Source organism: Sminthopsis crassicaudata, chromosome 1 (genome assembly GCF_048593235.1).
Source record: "Sminthopsis crassicaudata isolate SCR6 chromosome 1, ASM4859323v1, whole genome shotgun sequence".
Taxonomy (NCBI): Eukaryota; Metazoa; Chordata; class Mammalia; order Dasyuromorphia; family Dasyuridae; genus Sminthopsis; species Sminthopsis crassicaudata.
The window spans coordinates 392,647,559-392,661,168 of record NC_133617.1 but is presented as its reverse complement, the minus strand read 5'-3'; the positions used below and the strand labels follow the sequence as shown (position 1 = coordinate 392,661,168).

At 32.5% G+C, this 13,610-nt stretch overlaps 1 protein-coding gene across 1 annotated transcript in view; it reads right to left on the bottom strand.

The window, feature by feature from the left end:
• The window catches only part of LMF1 (lipase maturation factor 1), a 745,091-nt gene that overhangs the window by 703,306 nt on the left and 28,175 nt on the right, over nucleotides 1-13,610 (bottom strand). The window contains exon 2 of the mRNA XM_074279711.1: nucleotides 4,844-5,153. The gene's annotated coding sequence lies outside the window, so the exon portion shown is untranslated. The remainder of the gene's footprint in view (nucleotides 1-4,843; nucleotides 5,154-13,610) is intronic.

Genomic DNA, 13,610 nt, shown 5'->3' with positions numbered 1-13,610 from the left:
GTTTGTGAATGTAATGGAATATTATTTTTCTACAAGAAATGAGGAGCAGGCTGACTTCAGAAAAACTGTAAAGACTTAACATGAACTGATGCTTAGTGAAATGAGCAGAACTAAGAGAACATGGTACATAGCAACAAGATGTAGGTGATCAACTGTGAGGGACTTGACTCTTTTCAACAATGAGGTGATTCAAGGCAATTCCAATAGATTGTAGAAAGTGCCATTTACATCTGGAAAAAAGAACTATTGAGACTGAATGTAGATCAAAGCAAAGTATTTTCACTTTTTTTTTTTGTTATTGTTATTTGCTTGGTTGGTTTTTTCCCCTTTCTTATATTTTTTTTCCCTTTTTGATCTGATTCACATGGCAAATATAGAAATACGTTTAGAAGAACTGCAGATGTTTAACCTATATTGGATTGTTTTCTGTCTTAAAGAGGAGGAGGGAAGGGAGAAAAATCTAAAAGATAAGGTTATGCAAAGAGGAATATTGAAAACTATCTTTGCATGTATTTAGAAAAATAAAATAATATTTAAAAAATAAAACATCTTACTTCTTTTCCTTAAAAAAAAAAAAAGAATGTGATTGTTCCTCTTGGGAATAATATTCACTAATACCTACAATTGAGGTCTAAGGCATTGACTATTAGTTCCAATGCAGTTAGGTTAGGACTGGACCAAGGAGGGGAATAGCTAGGCCACATTGCTCTAATAATTCAATATGTATAGATAGCATTTAATCACTGAAACTCAGAGCAGACAGAGATAGGGTATAAGCAATAAAGCCTACTTTTCTGATGAAACCTATATAAAACAGTAGCAAGAAGGTTTAGTTAGCTCTTTAGACCTATGTATGCTATTACTTTTATTAATATGTTATGTGTCAACATTATATACAGAGACAGAGAGGTACAGTTGTCAATATATACTTTTGCTGAGTATTATTATTTATTTAAAATATTTTTCAATATCTGGTTCATTGGTTCATCCTCCAGGGATCCTGAATTTGCATTCAGTGCCTGCATAAACCTGATCTAAGACACTAAACTAAGCAAGTAGTGATGTATGATACTTAAGTGAGTATGATAGTCATGTCAGGGGGAGGAGGAGAAGCGAAAGCACATGAGATATATAATGGAGGTAGAATCAACCAGATTTAGCAACTAAATGGAAGAGGAAAGAATTATGGATAATTAAGATTGTGAACCTGGATATCTCAAAGTATTCTGGTGCCAACGATAGAGAAAGATTTTGTTGGGAAAAGTTGGGGGGAGAAGATATTAGTTATGCTTTGAACATGTTGTATTTGAGGTAGCCATAAAGAATCCATGTGGACACATCCAATAGGCAATTGGTAATTCAGGACTGAAGGTCAGAGAAGAAAACAGGGCTGGATCTGTGTACAGTATATATAGGAGAGGTTATCTGCATGATTCCTTGAGAGCTAACGAAATTACGAAGAAGTAGAATGTACAAATGAAAGAAAAAAGGGGACGAACCAAAGCCCTGAGATAATCTATACCTAAGAGAGGAAACAAGGAAAATATTCCTGCAAAGGAACTAAAAAGCAGACAGAGAGACAGATAGGAAAAGGAAGAGAAAACAATAATATCATGAAAACACTAGGAGAGGTTGTTGGAAAGAAGGGGGTCTACCGTATCACATAACAGAGAGATCAATTTGAAAGGAAATTTGCATAAACCTCAAAATTAATAAGCAATACCTAACTATAAGATATAATATAGTGGTAAGTAGAAAAATCACTGAACTTAAAAAGACAGAAGACCTGTGTTCTATGCCTGGCTCTGGAATTAAAAAGCACTGTGATATTAGGCAAATAACATGTCCCTCTGGCACGTAGTTTCCCTACATGTAAAATGAGGAATTAAATTAAATGCTCTTTTAAGTTCCAATTTCTTTGACTTAATGATTTTGTAAAAGTTTTTATGATTCTAAGTTGTCAAAACTTTTATCCTCTTTTAACTTATGTGTCAATCTCATAAATTCTACCACCAATCATCATCACAATTTCTTTTATTTTGAAGCACCTTAAGAAAAAAAAAGGATTAAAAATTTGGATTCTCGTTTCCTCCTTTCCTTCCTCCCTCCTTTTCTCTTTCCTTTCACCCCAAGAGAAAACAACCTTCTTCACAAAAGAAACAAAGCAACAGTAGCCATTCAACAGCCTTGAAATTGGCACATATTCCAAATGCTGTTTTTTCTTCTTCTTGGCAGCAACTCAGTAACCCTGGAAGAATGTTACACCTCTACCCCCTGTGGAGAAAAGGTCACACCTTTGCTGTAATATGCTTGTTACTGAAAGTTGAAGAGAAGGGTAGAGGGAGAGAAAAGTGTGGTACATTAGTGAGATTGGGTATGAAGAATGAGCAATGAAGGCAATAAATGAGAGAGAACAGACTTCCTCACAGCATACAATTTACTTGGGGATTCGAAGAGGGCAGGAGAGGTCCTCATGCTAATTCTGTATTAAAAATAAAGAAAATGAGAGACTGAAGCAAAATTTATTATGTCTCTGGTGAATTCAAAAAGGCTAGCTATGGTGACTTGGCAACCATAATCTCAGATCAGGCAACAGTCAAAATTGAAATAGTTCTATATCTGTGAAGGCTTTTTGCCCTTCCTCTGGCCTATAAAAATGTAAACTCCTGATAATAATAATAATAATTTTAATTAATAATTTTAATTAAATTACCATGCCCAACTAAAAAGCAGATTTTATTTGTGAAAAATTTATGGGGAAAAAAGTAATAAAGGGATTAAAATAAAAAGAATAATCAATAGCTAACATCTATATAGTGCTTATCGTGATAAATACTGTGCTTACAATAATTTGTAGTTATTGACTCATTGGAATGCAAAATAACCTTGGGAAGTAGGTAATATTATTATCCTCATTTTATAGATAAGTAAATTGAAACAAATAAATTAAGTCACTTGCAAAAGAGTACACAGCTACTGACTAAGTCTGGACTTGAACTCAGATCTTCTTAACTCAGCACTCTATCCACTGTACCATGACACTATTCAGTTATTTCAATCATACGAGATCTTTCATGACCCCATTTAGGGTTTTCTTGACAACTGCCTTTGAAAAATTAGTTTGTATATTTACTCTGAAATGCATTCTATATTTATACCTCTGAAAAGAGTTAACTTCTTTGGGTTTGTGAGGGAATTTATGCTCTCTTCAATTTTTTTTAAAAGATCTAGTATTCCTTCCATGTTATTCTTACAGAATGTCATATAATCTTATCAGAATCTTAGAAGTTAAAAATAAAGGCATGAATGAATGAAGAAGAAAAAAAAAAGTATAAAACATTGTGCTAAGCACTGAGATTACAAGTAGAAAAATAAGGCAGTCCCTGTACTCAAAGATTTCATGTTCTAATAAGAGACTTACACATAATAGGAGGTTTCAACTCCAACTATGATTAATTAACAAATGGTCATTTTGATTAAGAAGTCTTGAAGTTAAGAGTAAGGTAGTTCATTCCACTTCTGGATAGCTGTAAATATAAGCAATTCTTTTTTTTCTCACATAAACTTATATGAAATTTCTATTCATTTCTCCTAGTTTTATCCTCTAAAGTCACATGGAACAGTTCAATCCCACTTTCCTCCCAACATATCTTTATATATTCTTAGACTCCCATAATGCCTACTCTCTCCCATATCTTCTTTCCTTCAGACTACTGTCCTCAGTCTTTTTTTTATGAATAAATCCTTATAAGGTACTCCTGGCTATCCTCTTCTGGAAACTACAGTTTATCACTTGTCTCTTCTAAAACAAAATGCTCAAAAAAAAAAAATAAAAACAAACAACAACAAAAAAACCCCACTACTTTGAGGTAGTCCAAATAGAAGAGAATCCAGGTGATCTGTGATTTCTCTCATTCAACAATGATCCTTGCAAAACTTCCTGTTCCAACTTTTCCCCTCCTTCCCCCAACCCCCTCCCCGAGATGGCAGGCAGTCTCATACATGTTAAATATGTTAAAGTATATGTTAAATCCAATATATGTATACATATTTATACAGTTATCTTGCTGCACCAGAAAAAATCGGATCTAGAAACAAAGGAAAAAACCTGAGAAGGAAAACAAAAATGCAAGCAGACAATAACAAGAGTGGAAATGCTATGTTATGGTCTATACTCATTTCCCAGTGTTCTTTCTCTATATCTATATTCTCTTACAAATATCTATTAATGCAGTCTAAGTCTACATTAGTTTTTCATTTGTTTCTTTTTCAATTATCACATCATCCTGATAATTCTGGCAGTCCATTAAAACTCCCAGATTTTTTAAATGACTATCTAGCCATACTTCCTCTATCTTATACTTGTGAAATCCAACAATGCAGAATGCAATCTCCTTGTTTTAGTATCATCTTCATGATTTTCTACGATTAAAAAGTCAATACCTACTGGCTGAATCTAAACTTGGTTAGGCTTCTGTTCCTTGGACAACAAATATTCAGTTTGTGATCAGTCTTTTTCAACTTTGTGCATTCTGCTGATGTAGATTTTAAGATTACAGGATGCTCCTTCATGCCACAAAAAGAAGAATCAGGAAATGGGAATAAAAAATATTTTCAACACTAAATTGAAAATACTTCATCTTATTCAAATAGTAATTCTTATTTAACTCTGGTTGCTAAATAGTTCAACATTCATATAATTGAAAGAAAGGCTCTCACTACAAAGAGAAAACACAGTTCATTTTAGATGTGGCAAATCATATTCATAGTGAAAAATAGCCATTTTCAAAGATCACAAATTTGAGGGGAAAAATGGGGAAAGACTGTTACTTATTCCACTTACCAGATCTGTCCTACATGGACCAACGAGAAGTAGAGAATCCAGAGTGTAGCCATGAGAAGCATATTTGCACAACTAGTTATTATTATGAAAGCTGAAACTCCTACACCAAGGAGAGATATTGAATCCAAGATGCAGTCCATATACGACCAATCCAGAAACCAGATGATTGTTGGAGAATAATTGAAGGAATCCCAGACAGATTTACCTCTGAAGTACTGCTGAATTTGCTGTAGGTATAGTTTGCTTGGCAGGAGTCCCTTTTCTCCAATCAACTGTTTATTCTGATTATAAGCCACCAAGAATGCCACAACTGTAAAGGAAACACAATTAAAAAAGGGAATATTTAAGATAAATTAAAACTAGCTACTTGATTCCAATGAGAATTGCTCAGTTGTATAGGTAAAACCATGTTGTATGAAAAGAAAACAAAATGTTAATCAATTCATAAGGAATTTAGCCTATCATTTTAAGGAATCCTGAAGTTGTTGAAAATCTTAGATAGAAGGCAGGAAAGAATAGTAGTAAATAAGTTCCTCTTTCCAAATAAGATAAACTATAGTTTTTGACTTACCATATTTTAATTTATCTATCATTTAGAAAATATATTTTGAAGGATATGAAAAAGCTCCAAAAATTTCTTACCATAATGAAATAACCCAGTCAAAAGATCTGTCACCTTTCTTTCAAAAAATAGAACTGATTCAAAATAACTGGAATCTAGAACTTTATCTCCATCACCTCTTCATTCATTATCATAAGATATTTTGGTAACTTGTTCAATGGAGTTACTCTATGCTAGAGATTCTTTTTTTATTATTAATAGCTTTTTATTTACAAAACATATACATGGGTAATTTTTCAACAATGATACTTGCAAAACCTTCTGTTCCAACTTTTCCCCTCCTTCCCCCGACCCCCTCCCCTAGATGGGCAGGCAGTCTCATACATGTTAAATATGTTAAAGTATATGTTAAATCCTATATATATATATATATATATATACATATTTATACCAATATCTTACTGCACAAGAAAAATTGGATCTAGAAACAAAGGAAAAAACCTGAGAAGGAAAACAAAAATGCAAGCAGACAATAACAGGAAGACTAGAAATGCTATGTTATGGTCTACACTCATTTCCCAGTGTTCTTTCTCTGGGTGTAGTTGGTTCTCTTCATTACTGAACAATTGGAACTGATATGGATCATCTCATTGTTGAAGCGAGCCAGGTCCATCAGAATTGATCACTATATAGTATTTTTATTGCCGTGTATAATGATCTCCTGGTTCTGCTCATTTCACTCAGCATCAGTTCAATGTAAGTGCCTCCAGGCCTCTCTGAAGTCATTTTGCTGGTTATTTCTTACAGAACAATATTCCATAACATTCATATGCCATAACTTATTCAGCCATTCTCCAATTGATGGATATCCATTCATTTTCCAGTTTTTAGCCACTACCAAAAGGGCTGCCACACAAACATTTTTGCTCATGTGGGTCTCTTTGCCTCCTTTAAGATCTCTTTGGGATACAGGCCCAGTAGAAACACTGATGGGTCAAAGGGTATATAAAGTTTGATAACTTTTTGAGCATAGTTTTAAATTGCTCTCCAGAATGGTTGGATTCATTCACAATTTCATCAGCAATGTATCAGTATCCCAGTTTTCCCACATCCCCTCCAACATTCATCATTATCTTTTCCTGTCATCTTAGCCAATCTGAGAGGTGTATAGTGATATCTTAGAGTTGTCTTAATTTGCATTTCTCTGATCAATAATGATGATTTGGAGTACCTTTTCATATAATTAGAAATAATTTCAATTTCTTCATCCTAAAATTAATTATCTGTTCATATCCTTTGACCATTTATCATTTGGAGAATGTATGCCATGAAGTCTTAACTGAGGTCCATTAAACTGCTTTTAAAAATATTTTGATAACTATATCAATATCATTGGTTTCCTTTATAATCCTATTTGGTACACTTCATGAATTCAAAACATTATTCTGAAAAGAACATCGCAGACTTCACCAGGGTATCCATGACACAAAAAAGATTTTTAAAACCCTCCTCTATAAGATAGTACAATCTATAATATTATTTACATCTTTTAATTATGTTTGTCTTTACTTATAAAGATAAAACTAATAATAAATCAGAATTTATAAATCAATTAATTATATTCTCTGACTATATTAAATTGATATCTAAGAATTCCCAAACAAGAGTGTCAGATTCACAGCAGAAATCCCTTTCATATCATGGGATTTCATGACAGTCTCCCAATGTATTATAGTATACACGGTAGAATAATCTATAAATTATTTATAAAGCAATTACTATGTTCCACATGCTGTACTAAGCCCTGGAGATTCAAAAAAAGAGATCAGGGAGGAGAAATAATCCCTGTTTTCAAGGAGCTCACTGTCTAATGGAGAAGATAACATTCCAATAACTATGATAAACAAGATGAATATAGAATAAATTGGAGATAAAATCAGAAGGAAAGCATCAAGATTAAACAGGACAAGGAAACTAACCTTACAGAATGGGGTTTTCTCTGAGACTTGAAGGAAGCCAAAAGTAGAAATGAAGAGAGAAAGAATTCTAACCACGAGAGAAACAGTAAGTAAAAATGCCCAGAACTGGGAGATGGGATGTCGAGTAAGAACAGCAAGGAGGCCAGCATCACAGCATCACAGAGCAGGCCATGCAAAAAAAAAAAAAAAAAAAAAAAAAAAAAAAAAGGAAAAGTAGGAAAGGGTCAGATTATAATGGACTTTAAAAGTCAAATAGAGCCTTTTATATTTGATCCTACAAACCATAGGAAGCCTCTCCAAATAGAGAAGTGATTCAGTCAGGAAAATAATTTTGACAACCGATAAACTGAAACGAAGAGAGACTTAAAAGTAGGGAGACCAACCAGCACATACTGCAACAGTTTAAGTATGACATAAAAAGGAGCAGCACCAGAGTGGTCAAAGTATCAGAAAAGAGAAGTGTGATCATAAGGGAAATGACACCTTGAATTGAATTTGATTGGATAACCAAATGCAAAGTAAGAGAAAGTGAACAATCAAGAAAGACCTAGGTTGGTGAGTCTGGGTAACCAAGAAGATGGTGATAAATTTAAGAAGAGAAGGTTTTAGGGAAAAGATATTAGTCTGAGGAAGTCTACAAGACATAGTTTAAGGCAGTATTTTCTTCTTAAAACAGTTCAGTGTAAAGGAAAAAGCAGTGAATTTGTAATCAGAAGATATGAGTTTCAATTATCATATGATTTAAAGCTAAAAGGGATCTTAAAAGATTATCTGGATCAATACCCTCATGCTAAAGAAGAAACTGAGGTCCAGAGAAGCTGACACCACCCAGGCACTATGCTAAGCACATTGGAGATACAAAGAAAAAAAATTCACTTACTCAAGGACTCCCAATCTAAAAGAGAAAACAGCACAAAAATAATTATGTACAAATAAGATATATAAAGTATAAATTAGAGATAATTACAGATAATCACTAGAATTAAAGGACACCAGGAAAGGCTTCTTGGTGAAGAATTTTGCTGTTGACTCTGACACCTGCTTAGATATGTGATTATACGTAAACTACTTCATTTTGTTATTCCTCAATTTTTTAAATTCATAAAATGGCAACAACATTTGGATTTTATAAATTAAAATATGATGTAAATGTAAGCTTCAAAAGGCTCATTTTTTCCAATTTTTCACCATCATTACCTAATTTAACTTTGATTGATAGTAATCATGACAATTTAGAATTAAAGACTATAATCTGGCTTTTAATTAGCTTCATGAAAATATCTGTTCCTAGGAACAAAGAAAAAATAGCTTCCAGACGTCCTTTCTTAGATTCTAATTTTCATCACTATTTATTCTCATTTTGATTCACATATTACAACCTATAGAAGATACATAAATTAGAAGATCAAACCCACTACATAAACACATTTCTAATTTTTCTTTTGACCAAATAATAAGTTTATTTGTTATACTTATCAAAACTAATGTTTATGTAGACAAATTCACAAAATATAATAACATTTTTCAATGAAAAGTTCCTACTTTAAATAAGATTATATCCCAAAAGAACAAACCTCAACAAAAAAGTGCAGATTCATATTATGAGCTAAATTTTGGAAGCTATGAAGAATCCATATTAAAATTGGTGACTCGGTTTAATGGAGCAAAGTATTTTGATTTTGGGATGTTGTGACAGTGGGGGAGGATGGTTAGGAAAGGGGTGTTTATTTGTTTTGCCAATATGGTTGAAAAGACTTCTGTAGTAAAAGCAAGCAGTTCTGTTTCTGGCACTAACTCACCAAGGGTTGAAGGGTCATCCACCTATAAAAGCATGTTTAAGACAAAGGAATTTAAAATGCATTTAATTTTCAAAATTGTGCTTAATAAGTCACTGTAGTTTTCTATTTTAGCAAAGTATTGAATAAGCTAAAAATAACCAAATAATTTTTGAAGTTTTTAAAGACATTAGAGCTCTCAATTAATTACATGTCGCAAAGCTAGAAATTGATGTGCCACAGAGAAAAAAACTGGTTCTCTCACATTTTTAAGAATCCCTGTTAGGTCATAATCACTTATATGTTAAAGCTCAGAGGGATCTTGATTACCATCTAGTCCAACCCTTTTATTGTATAGATGGAAAACTGAGAACAAAAACAGAAAATGTCCAAAGTCATCAGGTTTTTGGCTTGCAGCAAGTTTCAATACCTCTCCAATAGCATTAATTTTCTAATGCATAAATGGGAATGTGATCATAAATAACAAAAAAATGATTACGTAACAGAATAAGTCTTCAAATTAATGATAGTTTATACCAATTAATGGAGACATAAAGTGAAATCTCTAAATCTAAATTTCTACTGTCAAATCAAATTATTTTTATTTTCATATACTTTGCCAATCATTCAGCAAATATTTATAAAGCAACATCTAAAAATATGGTATTGTTCTTAACAACTCAGCTCCTTATTATAACTTTTATTATTAGAGCTGATGGTGCAGGAGATAAAAGATAAAAATAAGTAGAATATACAGTCTAATATGAAGTTGCTATATTGGAAATATAAAATAGTTTGTTTTGTTTTTTTCCCAAGGAGGGAACAATTAAATCCAGCTAGAGAGTGTCAGAAAACTTTTTTTAGGTAGAATCACTAAACTTCAAAAGACCAACAGGAATTATGTGGGGGGAAAACTGGGTAAGGAAGATATTATAAAGAGAAGGAATGGCATACATGAAGGCAAAGATGTAAGAAATGATAGGGCATATTCTGGGAATACTAAGTAGTTTGGGAACAAAACATTGAATCCCTATTTCAAATCATTTGTGATTCTTGCCAGAGGTCATCAAGAGCCTCCAAAGGTCAATGTTGGCAACCCCAGCTTTAATTAGTAACAGCTACACAGCTAAATTTCCCACTTGATTAAGATCCAACTCTTTCTTGCATCATTCTACATAAAACAAAACCTAATTTAAAATTTTTTAAAAACACAACTTCACTGAAAAATAAAATTTGTGAACTGTGCAAACTAAATTTGGAGTTGTATATAAACTTTGATACATGATGTCCATAAACTGTGTAAAAATAACATTGTTATCCACTTGAAGAAAAAAAATTATTTAACCACAAAATGCTTTATTAAAAAGGCTCAAAATGTCATTATTTTAAAAAAAAAACCTATATTAACCGTAGGAAATTTTATACTCAGCAGCTAAGAATGTAATTCATGGAAATGCATAAAATATTGATTACATTTTTAAATATAACTGAGTGAGAAAAGTAAGTAAATGTGTGAGTGAGAAGTAAAACGGGAAATTTTATACCTCAAAATAAAATCTAAGAATATGAAAATAAATGAAATTTTAATTTGGAGAATGAAAAGATAATTCCTCCCTTCACTAGAATAATGTGATAAAAATGGCTGGAACACAGAAGCATGAATGAACATTTCAAAGAATGTAACAAATGAGAATATAGATAAGGTACACTGTAAATAGCTAGTATATATATTCTATCTTTTTATTAACTTTCATTAAATCTAGTCCAAAAAGAAGTTATACTAGGCTTATCAAGATGTGTAAAGGGATTTCAACAATAAGTACATTAACATATTCCATTTTTTAAAATTCAAGATGGAAAATGTAATTTAATCGGATTTAATTTTTTCATGTGAATGCTATAATACTAAAAAAGAGGACCTATTCCGAACTGCTGTTCTTTCTCTATGGCTTTGGTTTAACCCAGTTAAAATTCTACATTATGGCATTACAAATACAAAATAAAGATACATGTTGTAGCAGTACTCAAGTGATATAGCTATACTATCCTCTGCCCTTTTTATTTTTATAAACTTAAAGCATTTTACAGAAAAGCTTATAAAATCAAGCAGACCATTTCATTAGAACAAGGGTGGACTGGAAGAGAGGAAAAAAACAAATTTCCCATAAAGTTTAAGAACCAATGGACATTTAAAAATAACATAAGATGAAGCAACATTTTATGTATCCTTTGGTACATTTTTTTTTCTCCAACTCTCCAAAAAGCAACTAAGAGGTTAGCAAAATATGCATGTAAACTGAAATAAGTAGGCTTTGCAGCTTCAATCATCTTGTACTTTGGTTTTGTTTTAAAAAGAATCCTGAACTAAAAAAAGCACTGGTAAGGCATTATTTACTTTAATTAATGGGGTGATAAGCTATACAATTTTCAAAAAGTGCTAATCAAATTTCCCTCAAAATGCTACACAATCTATAACTGCTAATCAGTTTAGAAAAATCTAAATCATCCTGTGTCATATACAATGTAAACAAGGAAAGAGTGAATTGGAAAAAAAATATATACACTCTGGAAATTGAATAAAGTATACACTAGACATATATTATTGCACAGGGCATAGCAATTTATTTATTTTTTAAATTTTATTTATAAATTTTTTGACATTATATATGAATGAGTAATTTTTTATAACATTATCTCTTGTATTCATTTTTCCAAATTATCCCCTCCCTCCTCTACTCCTTCCCTTTGAGGACAGGCAATCCCATATATTTTACATGTGTTACAATATAACCTAGATAGAATAAATATATGTGTGTAAATATCATTTTCTTGTTGCACATTAAGTATTAGATTCCGAAGGTATAAGTAACCTGAGTAGATAGACAGTAGTGCTAACAATTTACATTCACTTCCCAGTGTTCCTTCTCTGGGTGTAGTTGTTTCTGTCCATCATTGATCAACTGAAAGTGAGTTGGATCTTCTTTATGTTGAAGATATCCACTTCCATCAGAATACATCTTCATACAACATTGAAGTGTACAGTGATCTTCTGGTTCTATTCATTTCACACAGCATCAGTTGATGTAAGTCTCTCCAAGCCTCTTTGTATTCCTCCTGCTGGTCATTTCTTACAGAGCAATAATATTCCATAACCTTCATATACCATAATTTACCCAACCATTCTTCAATTGATGGACATCCATTCATCTTCCAGTTTCTAGCCACTACGAAAAGAGCTGCCACAAACATTTTGGCACATACAGGTCCCTTTCCGCTCTTTAGTATTTCTTTGGGATATAAGTCCAATAGCAGCACTGCTGGATCAAAGGGTATGCACAGTTTGATAACTTTTGGGGCATAGTTCCAAATTAGGGCATAGCAATTTAAAAGAAGAAAAGACTTTATTATAAACTGGCATATCAAGTCAAAGCCATGAATCACAGCATTTGGGCCAAGAACAAAACAAAAATAACAACACTTTCAAAGTACAATTTTAAAAAACAACTATCACTGGAACACTAATATAACAGCTCTGGAGCCAATAAGATAAGCAATTTTTCTTACATGTTAAAAACTGACTTTTACTGTGAGAAGTACTCTAAGTTCCTTCCTAAATTTTCTGTGTAGTCCTCAAAAAGTGGTCAGAAATAATGGGTCATGTCCTTAATTTGTAAGGATAAAAGAATGATCTCCTCTAAACCATGCTAACTCAACATTTTTTTCCATCCTTTTCTTTGTTTAGACAGTGACATACACTAATCATCAATATAACTACAAAAAGGGGACATTATATCCCAGAAACTGCAAAATTTCTAGAGAAGGATGGAAAAAGGAAGAGAGGGAGAGGAGGGAAAGGGAGTAGGTAGGGAGGCAGGGAGGGAAAAAGAGAGAGAAACAAACGCTTTTTAAAGGTTTAAGATATGCCATGCACAGTACTGAGCACTTTACCAATATTTCACTATCTCACCTTGGGAAGTTGAGGAAACGGAGGCAAATAGAAATTAAGTGACTTGCCCATGGTCACAGTTTGCATGTGTCTTGGACAAGATATGAATTCAAGTCTTCCTGAGTCCAGACCCAGTTCTCTGATGTGAAGAATGGACTTTGTTACTTATATTTCAGCAATCAAGATGACCATTTATTGGTAATATTGTAGAAAGGATGGGTGCTTGTTTAGCTAAGTGTTTAAACAGACAGACTCTGAGAGGGTTTGGGAATCTCAGCTCTAGAGGATTCTGTAGTTACAAAATATCTTACATAAAAAATACTTCATATTCATAGAGTTGAGATTTATAAAATACTTTCTTCACAATGTGAATGCAAAGTATACAGTTTACTCACATCACTATAAGTAACGATTAATATAATATACTGCTACAAAAGAACTAGAGACCAAATTGCCAACATTTGCTGGATTATGGAAAAAGAAAGGGAGATCCAGAAAAACATTT